Genomic DNA, 11,013 nt, shown 5'->3' with positions numbered 1-11,013 from the left:
GAGGCTTTCTGTTGGTGGTGTTGGGTTTTGTAACTTCCCTAATGGTCTTGGGCTGAGGCCTGCAGCTCTGATTTACATCCTGCCTCTATTACAATATCTTCCTTGGTGAGCTTATTGCACCTGTGAGTCAAAGTTGGTAACTTGGGCCATCATGGGCCACTTCCACTAGCCCGATGGCCACATTCTACACTGTGTCTGTAACATAGGCTTTCAACTTTTCAATGTCATGTGATGTAAAACTGTTTGCCTTCCTCTAACTGAAGTATTTAATTCAGCATAAAGTTATGACCAAGCTGGATAGCATATTGAAAAGCGGAGATACTACTTAAGGTCCATCTAGTCAAGGATATGGTTTTTCCAGTGGTCATGTATGGATGTGAAAGTTGGACTGTGAATAAAGCTGAGCATCGAATAATTGATGCTTTTGAACTGTACAGTTGGAGAAGACTCTTGAGAGTTACCTGGACTGCTTGGAGATCCAACCAGTCCATTCTAAAGGAAATCAGTCCTGGGTGTCCTTTGGAAAGAATGATGCTGAAGCTGAAACTCCTGTACTTCGGGCACCTTATGCGAAGAATTGACTCACTGGCAAAGACTCTGATGCTGGGAGGGATTAGGGGCAGGAGGAGAAGGGGATGACAGTGGATGAGATGGCTTGATGGCATCACTGACTCAATGGATGTGAGTTTGCGTGAACTCCAGGAGGTGGTGATGGACATGGAGGCCTGGCGTGCTGCAATTCATGGGGTCACAAAGAGCCAGACAGGACTGAGCAAATGAACTGACTGAATGTCCCCAAGGACATATATTGCAAATGGGTATACCATTTATTTATTCACTTCTGGAATTATAGTTGATATGTAATTAATTTCCAACATTATTTCTGGGATAAAGTTGTATTACAGTGTTGTTTTAGTTTTTGCTGTACATATGTCAAAATGAATCAAGTTTAGGTGTACATACATCCCGTCAATTTTGTATTTTCTCCCCATTTAGGTCACAACAGAGCAGAATTGAGTCCCCCTGTTCTTTTATTTTTCTCAAAAGAAAGTTGTTGTTGTTGTTTTTGTTGTTTTTATAACTGGGGGTTAATTCCTATACAATATTGTGATGGTTTCTGCCATGCATCAACATTAATAAGCCATAGGTATATAGGGGTTCCATCTATCCTGGAGCTTCTCTCAAATCCCTTTTTATGCTATTCTTCTGGGTTGTTCTAGAGCACTTCCTGCATGCCCTGCTTCATGCAGATGAAAACCTAAAATATGATTTTTCTGCACGAAATATGTAATTTTTCTCCATTTCCCATGTGAAAACATGGGTGCAGATATTTCTATCTGAAATAGGAAGCCTGTATCTCATGCATGAAAATCTACTTGTATACTTTGCTTCATCATGTATGGAATCTTGTCTGTTTAACATATCGATATCTGTGGACACGTTTTCCTACATGAATGGGGAATTCTATATATTTCAGATATGAAAATTTGAGCATACACTTCCCTGCTTGAATTCTGAAATTGTATACATTTCCTACATGAAAATCTCAGTGACAGTTTACCAACATGAAGTATGTAATTAATACCTGGGGAACAAATATGGGATTGGAATGATGTCTACTTCATAAGTGAAATTTTGGGCACCACTGTTTCTTGTTGAAATACTTAATTCTTTGTATTTCCCATGTATAAAACAAGGACTGTCCACCATGAAATATGGAGTTCTTTATATTGCCTGTATCAAAATTTAGACATCATTCTCCTTCATGAAAGTTGGACTTTTTTATATTTCACATCTGAAATCAGAATGAACATTTTCCTGTGAGAAATAAAGAAATTTATGCATTTTATGTGAACCACTAGTTCCGTCTCTGAATCGCCTGTTTGCGTTTGTGTCTCTGTGCATTGCACATGGGTGTGTACATGTGTGTACTTGTGTCACATGTGTGTGTATTTGTGTGTGTGTGTGTGTGTGTGTGTGTGTGTGTCTAGGAGGAGCTCTGTTCCTCTGCGAAGTGCATCCACATGCGCACAACCTTAGCCTCCCAGGTGCCTGTTCTTAGCCGCAGGCCAGGGGAAAAGGCCAGGAGCTCCAGAAGGCAGGCCAGGGGCTCCAGGGTGGTTTGGCATGGGGCTGCGTTGTGCGGCCTGGAAAGCAAGAAGAGGAGAGTGCTCTGCTTCTTCCCCTGAGCATGCCTGCATTCCTGCCACTATTCAAGCATAAGGCACAAGTTTAGGGATGATTCTGCAGCAGGTGCACGGCGGTGACGTCGGTGTAAGCCCACACCCTGCCCCCTCCGTCCTCATCCCCACCCCCTGCCCGTGGCATTCACTTTGTATCCGAGGTAAGTACCTCTGTCCCTGAGGTACCCAGGAACCCTGTCTCACCTTTGTAGATCCCTGAACACATGGAATTGCCGGCTGCCCCAGAGGCAATTTCAAGCTTGAGGATGATTGCAGCGGCAGGTGGCCTGGCTATCCCAGTCACTGGTCAGGCACTGCTGCACTGTTCGTCAAGCAAACGGCTTGCGTGGACCCACCCACTTGGCGCTAGGATGTGTTTGGCCACTGGGTCACCGGCTGCCAGAAGGCCCAGAATTCTAAGGGGCGTGTCCCAGGAGCCAACGCCTTTAGACTTCATTTGATTGGTTCCTCGGTGAGGTCTGGAGGTCAGGGTGGAGATTTCAGCCCCATCCCGCTGCCATGCTAGGCATGTGTGGTGGCGCAGGATTTTGTGCATGCGGGTCTCCCTTTCCCTGCTCATTGGCTGTGGGCAAGTAACCTCTTAGTACCATGTAAACTGAGGGCGGGGGGTGGACTGAGAGGGCTTTCTGCTGTGCTCACGTGTCCAGCTTGTTTGCAGCTTGGGGCTACGGCTAGAACAGCATCGAGAGTGAGACGGGGCCAGAGGAGGGCGGCAGCACCGCAGGATCCTGGATCTTAGTTGTGAGCCCGGGTCTTCACGAGGGAGGGGCCCTGGGGCCTACAAGCCTGGTGGGGGCGGCAGAGGCGATGCAGGCCCCAGGTGGTGCATCAGGCGAGGAGCCCGCCCTGTTTTGGGTGGAGGCAGTGGAGGAAGGTGCGGCCCTGGAGGAGGGAGAGGTGGCAGGAATCGGGCAGGAGTTCCAGCTACTGGTGTAGACGTCATGGAGGAGGTGGAGGTGGTGGTGTACGAGGAGCAGGAGCAGGTGTCCTCGGAGGAACAAGGCCAAGAACATCAAGGCCCAGAGCCCAGAGTGACTGGCCTGTACTGAAGTCACTGGTGGCCCTGCAGCTGGAGTTGGATCCCATGAATAAGAAAGCCCAAAGGGCACATGCTCGCCTGAAACATAAGAATTGCCAGAGGCGGAGGGTGCATCTAGAACACAGAAGTGCCATCATCCAGGGAATCCCTGGCTTCTGGGTCAAAGTTGTATCCCTTGGTGTGGTGCTTATGAATTTTTTTTTTTTTAACCTGGGCTATTGCAGGAGCAGTTTACAGATCTAGCAGTTCTGGTACAAAATTTACTGTTTGAGATGATGGGTAATGGTTTCTGTCCTGCATATCTGTCTCTGATATTAGGTGTGATGTCCTTGCTGTTGCATACTTATATTAGGTGTGATGTCCTTACTGTTTAGGCTAGCTTTGTTCTTCCAGCACTTTTCCCTCTAGCATCTAGAGGCTCCTTGACCTACAGCAGTTTATGAACCATCCCAAATGCCAGTTATGATGAGCAACCAAGATGCAGACATGGTTCACTTCATAACCAACTTGAAGGTCAGGCAGGGGAAACTGATGATTGTTGAAGGGAAGTGATTGGGGAGGGAGAGAACATGGTTTATCCATGAAAACAGAAAAGGACAGCTCTTTTGTAAACAGGTTTCACACCCAGGCAACCACCCACCCCCTCACACTTTGTCCTGGCAGGTGGAGGAATACAGGCATCCCACCCATCACTGCAAGATCACATTGTCCTATCGGAGGAATAGGTATTTCAAGAATGAAATGATTATTAAGGAGTATCTAATTAATATCACTGGTAAGAGGCAGCTCCCTGGATTTGGGGGGTAGGGGCAGAAAAGTGTAGGTTGAATTGAAAAGCAGTTTAGGTCTTTCTCCCATATGCCTTTTCCTGCAGGATACTGAGCATCTCATTCCACTCCAGTTCAGTGGTACCCGGGATTGAATGTAAGGCATACAGCTTCAGGCACCACAACAGCAGCGTTAACTTCTTCAACTTGTTCTTTGACCACAACTTCACTGGATCTGACTGGATTGCTGAATTGCTGTCCCATGTGGCCACTGAGCCAGAACTGGTGATTTATGTTGGAGTTGTTGGCTGTGCATGAGAGGGCTCATGGTCTGGCCAGCCTTGTGCTGACCTTGCTCGTTTCCCTGGCAGATCATTATAAAGGATCTGTGGCCCAATCCTTTACAGTACTATGTGACAAGGAAGGCTCTACCATGAGAGGTACTGGGAGGACAAGAGGTGAGTTGCCCAGGGGCTCAGCATTGGCATAAATGTTGTCCAGGAACTTGGGTCATTTATTTCACTTGTGGATAAAGTGAGACTCTGTGGAATAGAGTGACACCAGGGCATGAGAGAATCAGCAAGAGACAGCAAGGGTAGAGAACTGTAGTGAAAATCAGGTTCTAACTAGAGAAACTTGAGTTAGATGAAGTGGCCTGTCCAGGCCAAAGTCACTCCAATTTATATCTAAGTCAGTTGCACATCTCTGAACTGTCATTCCATGGCCAGCAAGTCCACCCTCAGGCTCCCCTAAATTGGGGCCCACCTACTATTCCTCATGAACTCCCCTTTCCAAAAGGTCTGTGAGTCTCCTTTGTGCAAGACGGTTCCCCCACTGACCCATCATTTGATTCCATTTTGATCTTCACAATTGTTTGTTTGTTTTAATTTCTTTCACCTGGTACCCTCATTCTGAGAATACTGACCACTGTACAGGATTATGGAGAATAGTCTTTTATTTATTTTAACTGTAACAATACCATTTTAACTTTACAATACCATGACAGGTTTTGCTCTACATTGGCCAACATTAATTACCCATATTATACACATATCCCCACAAATGCTAAACCCTCCACCCACTGCTCTCCCTTTCTTGTCTTTCTGGGTTGTGCCACACATGACTTTGGTTGCCTTGCTTCATGCATCAAACTTGTGCTGGTCATCTGTTTTATATGAGGTAATATAAATGTTTTAGGGCTATTTTCCCAAATTAACCCACCATCACCATCTCCCCCTGAGACCAAAGTCTGTTCTTTATATGTCAGTGTCTTATTCGCTGCCCTGCATGTTGGATGTTCAGTACCACCTACAAGGTCCTCAACTCCATATATTTGTGTTAACATACAGTGTTTGTTCTTCTCTTTCTGACTTACTACACTCAGTATAATAGGCTCCACGTTCATTACATCTCATTAGAAATGACCTCAATGTGTTCATTTTCAGAGCTGAGTAACATACCCTTGTGTATCTGTACTCAAACTTCCTTATCTCTTCATCTGCCAATGGACATATAGGTAGCTTCCATATCCTAGCTATTATAAATAGTTATACGGCGAAGACTGGGATGTGTGTTTTTTAGTATGTGCTTAGAGAAAATGTAAAAGTTCACAGAGTTTCTCCTCTGGAAACTAACTTGAAAGATTAAAGTTGTCTTTAATGTTTTCAGAAAGGGTAGGTTTACATATCTGTGTCTCTCTCTGTTTGGAAAGGAACCCCCTTACCCCTGACTTTGGGAAACTTATGATGGAGTGTCCAACTTTACCTAAAAAAGAAAACCAAAGAAGCTGCTTCATGTGAAGATCAGTGGCCAGCATAGGATGGGAAAGTAAGTAATGAAGAGTGTTCTGGTGGTGAAATGGATCAACAAGGAGACACAAATAAACCGGAAATAATTTCAAAAGCTAAATAAAAAGCATCTAGCATGTGTCTGCATATTTTTTGGACAGGTCCTTAGAACAAACACTTCAGCTGCATGTAGGATTCTCAGTTTACCACATGGTAATTACCAGTCCATGGAGATTTATACAGGGGGTTAAGTCACATGTTGAGATTGTGTCAGGGGATGCAGTTCTTACTGTGGGGTGGGAGTGGTGGAGGATGGAGAAAGAAGATGAGGGACTCGTCAACTGTGTTTCTGGCAGTTTTACAAGGGGAATGTGGATGTTCATGGAAAGGGTCTGGTGAAAAATGGCCAGAGATCGAAAGAGTGGAATGCAATTTTGTTGGAAGGTGGTGCCCCAGGGATCCACTCTGTTGCATATCGTCAGGTTTTAACAGTACATAACAGGAGAAAGCCTTAACATTCAACTCAGTATCAACCTAGAAGGCCATATGTATAAGAATGTGTATATGAGTACATGGTCAGCTTTGCTGAGATCCGCTTTCTGGAGCTAGATTTCCAGGTAACATTTTAGGGGGTAGGGGAATAAGATATATGGAAGGCGGCTGTGGCCTGGGGAGAAAGTGCGGGATGGGAAGGCCATAAGAATATTAGTTTCTGACAAAAATGACCAGGGGAAAAAAAACTGCCAGGAAACAGATAAACAAAGGAAAACACATCCCATCATAGATGTTTGAGCTCATGTGAACTTTGTTATTTTTTTTTCCCCAGGAACTCAGTTTAGGTACAAAGTGAGCAGAAGCAGAAGTGAGAGGAATGAGGATGTTAGGGCCAACCTACCCAGCCATGTGCTCTGTGTCCCATGCTGCTGCTGTTGCTGCTGCTATGGCGCAGTGGTTAATATCTCTTTTTCAAAGAAGGCTTAAGCTCTTTGCCCAAGGCTGTCTATCCAGCCAAGGTGTAGAAATAACATTTTTCTCACGAGCCCTCTGGTGTCAGTGTCTCTTCCTTGCTGAATGGCTCAGCACAGAATGTTTTCAACCACAACGGACCTGTCCTTTATCTAGGGCTATGTCACCACTCTGTTCAAGGGCCACTGGGAACACCTGGAGCATATGGAGCTCACTGAAGGACTGCTCAGCACTTAGGGTGGTCCTTCTGAAGTAGATGACTGCTTTCCGGAATTGCGTCCACCTCTGGATTGGGCAAAGGACAGACTGGCACAAATGGGGTAGGGAGAGTTCAACATCTGTCCCCCCAGTGTTGGCTTCTCATCCCAGATACAATGGTTCCAACGTGGACATGCCTGAGTGTGATGTCCCGCATGAAGTTCTGTCCCACATGAAGTTCTCACTCTACAACTTTTCTCCTTGAAGCAGCATCTCTTTGGAGGGCAAGGGGTAAATTTTTAACGTGAAAGTTCATGGGTTTATGGATTTCCCTTATACATGCCCTGAATGAGATCTCCTTCTCAGGGCCAGCTTCTCATTTGAACATCTACACCCCAGTTTACCCCTTCTACAGAGAAGCAGCTATAGCTCTAGGAGGCAAGGCTTGGCCTTCTCTGGGTGATTTCTGGACAACCAGCCCAGGAGACACTGGAAACATGTTTTCTTTTTTAATCTATAAACTTCAAAGAACCCTCAAGGCCCTTTCAGGCTGGTACCTGTCCTTCTCAGTGCTAGTTCAAAACAAAACAAAACTGAAACTATGGTGTAATAACTCTGCAGTGGGTGTGAGATGGCATATTGGGGCATAGCTTTCAGGATCTTGCTGCTGCTGCTGCTGCTAAGTCACTTCAGTCGTGTCTGACTCTGTACGAACCCATAGACAGCAGCCCACCAGGCTCCCCCATCCCGGGGATTCTTCAGGATCTTAGACTCGGCTTATTCTAGGGACTGCATGGTATTTATCCACATTCAGAAGTTTTAGCAAGGCATTGCAAAGAAGTTAAAGAAAAAACAGTTTAGAACAGTGTCCCCGAATGCCTAATATTTCCTACCAGTGCTTCAGGGCCAGGGGTGGCTTTAGCTCTAACCTGTGCTTGGTGAAGACTGCAGAGATAATCATGAATTGGTTAGTAAACTTAACTGTGGATGGTTGACTGGATGGTCATTCTCTGGAAACTTGCCATGACTTGTGTCCCAGTCTCTTTATGGCTTTCACTTGGGCCCTAAAGTCTAGGTGCTATTAGATTTGAGTGCACACTTGACTGTGTTGTGTAAGGTATTTTTCCACTGAATATCAATGCATGTGAAACTTTGCAGATTAGTGATGAATTCATGAGCATTCTGGCTCAATCACCCTGAGCTGCATTTGCTTCCTGTTCCTTGGATGTGTTCATGTTTTCTCTGTATAGAATGAAGCCTGGATGTCTCCATCGTGTTTGCCCATGAATGTGAGTTGATGTTTCTTCCTGTGGGTCTGCCTATGCCTCCTGTCTTCTTTCATGATGCACACATGCTTTTCCATTAGGCACAGCCCTGCTGCCGTAGCTGTCTGAGTTCCTGCCCATCCCTATTCAACACACATGCATTGTGTTGCTCGTATTCACTCATTTTTTAAAAAGTTTGTTGATCTTTGTTAGATTGCCTGTGAATTTCTGGATCAAGTGCTTCCAACATCTTGAATTGGACTTCTTAAAAGAGTTCCATGATATTTGTGCACAGCAAGGAATGTTTACAGCAGGAATAGTTAACAGTGATCCACATGTGGAAACAAGAATACCCATCAGTTCAGTTCAGTTCAGTTCAGTCACTCAGTCATGTCCGACTCTTTGCAACCCCATGAATCGCAGCATGCCAGGCCTCCCTGTCCATCACCATCTCCCAGAATTCACTCAGACTCATGTCCATCGAGTCCGTGATGCCATCCAGCCAACTCAGTAATCCACATTGAGCAAGAATATCACTTGCTGAAGTGAGAATATTAATTAGTATCAGAGAGGGCAAAGATGTTGCAGGAATGCATCTGTCAGGAAATTTTTTATCCATCAGGAAAGATTTGGGGTTGACTGGTTAAGTGTTCTATAAACACTGTTTCAGGATTGAAATACACTGACTTTTACCCCTACAAATGTATTCTTGCATTGATCATTAAACTGATATTACCCATGCAGAAGTTTTTCATGATTGTCAGTAAATTATCACCCAAGTGATAGGACTTGGGTCTTGCCTCTCTGTAAAGAGAAAGTTGTTAAGGAATTCTTGTTCCAGGGAAAAGGGGTGCATGATCAATTTCAAGTTCAAACTCCCTTGCAATTTCTGTGTCCTTTCTTGGAGGAAAGCACAGGGAATGGAATCACACCAACCTTATTGGCACTGTGAACCAGTCCAAGGCGACAGAAGTAGAGAACACAGGCATATGTCACTCAACTGTCCACAGTGAGGACTTCAAACCCTGCTAACCTCTTTGCATGTCAATCACCCTTATGAGCAAGTACCATTCACCATCCAGGATATATCATAGAAGTAGAAAAGGGCACTGAGTTGATCAGGTAGCGAGTGAAAAAAATTAATTGGGACAAAAAACAGGGATGCTTCCAAAATCCATAATACTGGACAAGTAAACCAACGTTTCCCCATGTGTGAAAGTTCCGTTTCAGAATTGTGTGTGTGTGTGTGTGTGTGTGTGTGCACGCGCACACATGTGCACTGGAAAAAATGCACGTGTGAGCTCTCTGAACTGGCCTGGCTGGGAGATGGAAGAATGGACACTGAACACATAAAAGAGCTTGTGTAAGGTACAAAGATCTTGGGGCAGCAGAAGCACTGACATCCTGGCAAATGGCCCCGGGATCTCACCAATGGAGCAAGCTGTACGTGTAAACAGGCATGTAAGTGTAAACATGGATTCCTGAGCAGAAAGGTGAGGCAGGCAAAAAGCACCCGGGGGAAGTCCAGGAGGATGCCAAGGATCACAGAGACAGAGTGGGCCAGATTCCCAGGCACAGAAGAGGGGTTATGTACAGCCCCTAAGACACCTGATTTTGTTTTGAATTCAGTTATCCATATTGCATCCTTTATGCAGAGCACAAAATATTATTATGTTGGTGGGTCAGCTGCTATAGAATCTGTCTACAATGTGGGAGACCTGGGTTTGATCCCAGGGCTCGGGAAAATCTCTTGGAGAAGGGAAAGTCCACCCCCTCAAAAGTCCACCCCCACCAGTATTCAGGCCTGAAGAATTGCAAAGATTGTATAATCTATGGGGTGACAAAGAGTCAGTCACGACTGAGTGACTCCACTTCACTTCACTTTAGTTTTACTTTTTTTTTGTATTTGAAATATTTGAAATGTATTTTTAATATTCAGACAACAGAGAATTATTAAACATTTGCTTCAACAACCGCTAGATCATGAAAAAAAGGAAGAGAATTCCAGAAAAATATTTATTTCTGCTTTATTGACTATGCCAAAGCCTTTGACTGTGTGGATCACAATAAACTGTGGAAAATTCTGAAAGAGATGGGAATACCAGACCACCTGACCTGCCTCTTGAGAAATCTGTATGCAGGTCAGGAAGCAACACTTAGAACTGGACATGGAACAACAGACTGGTTCCAAATAGGAAAAGGAGTACAACAAGGCTGTATATTGTCACCTTGCTTATTTAACTTCTATGCAGAGTACATCATGAGAAACGCTGGAATGGAAGAAATACAAGCTGGAATCAAGATTGCTGGGAGAAATATCAATAACTTCAGACATGCAGATGACACCACCCTTATGGCAGAAAGTGAAGAGAAACTAAAAAGCCTCTTGGTTAAAGTGAAAGAGGAGAGTGAAAAAGTTAGCTTAATGCTCAACATTCAGAAAACGAAGTTCATGGCATCTGGTCCCATTACTTCATGGGAAATAGAAGGGGAAACAGTGGAAACAACGTCAGGCTTTATATTTTTGGGCTCCAAAATCAGCAGATGGTGACTGCAGCCATGAAATTAAAAGACGCTTTCTCCTTGGAAGAAAGGTTATGAGCAACCTAGATATATACAAAATCAGAGACATTACTTTGCCGACTAAGGTCCATCTAGTCAAGGCTATGGTTTTTCCAATAGTCATGTATGGATGTGAGAGTTGGACTGTGGAGAAGGCTGAGCATCAAAGATTTGATGCTTTTGAACTGTGGTGTTGGAGAAGACTCTTGAGAGTGCCTTGGACTG

General features: G+C 44.6%; 1 pseudogene; it reads left to right on the top strand.

The window, feature by feature from the left end:
* The first annotated feature begins 2,238 nt into the window (after positions 1–2,238).
* Positions 2,239–7,226, top strand: LOC132658866 (testis-specific Y-encoded protein 3-like; annotated as a pseudogene).
* The last annotated feature ends 3,787 nt before the right edge of the window (positions 7,227–11,013 follow it).

Source organism: Ovis aries, chromosome Y, assembly GCF_016772045.2.
Source record: "Ovis aries strain OAR_USU_Benz2616 breed Rambouillet chromosome Y, ARS-UI_Ramb_v3.0, whole genome shotgun sequence".
Classification (NCBI taxonomy): domain Eukaryota; kingdom Metazoa; phylum Chordata; class Mammalia; order Artiodactyla; family Bovidae; genus Ovis; species Ovis aries.
This window is presented reverse-complemented; position numbering and strand designations above follow the sequence as displayed.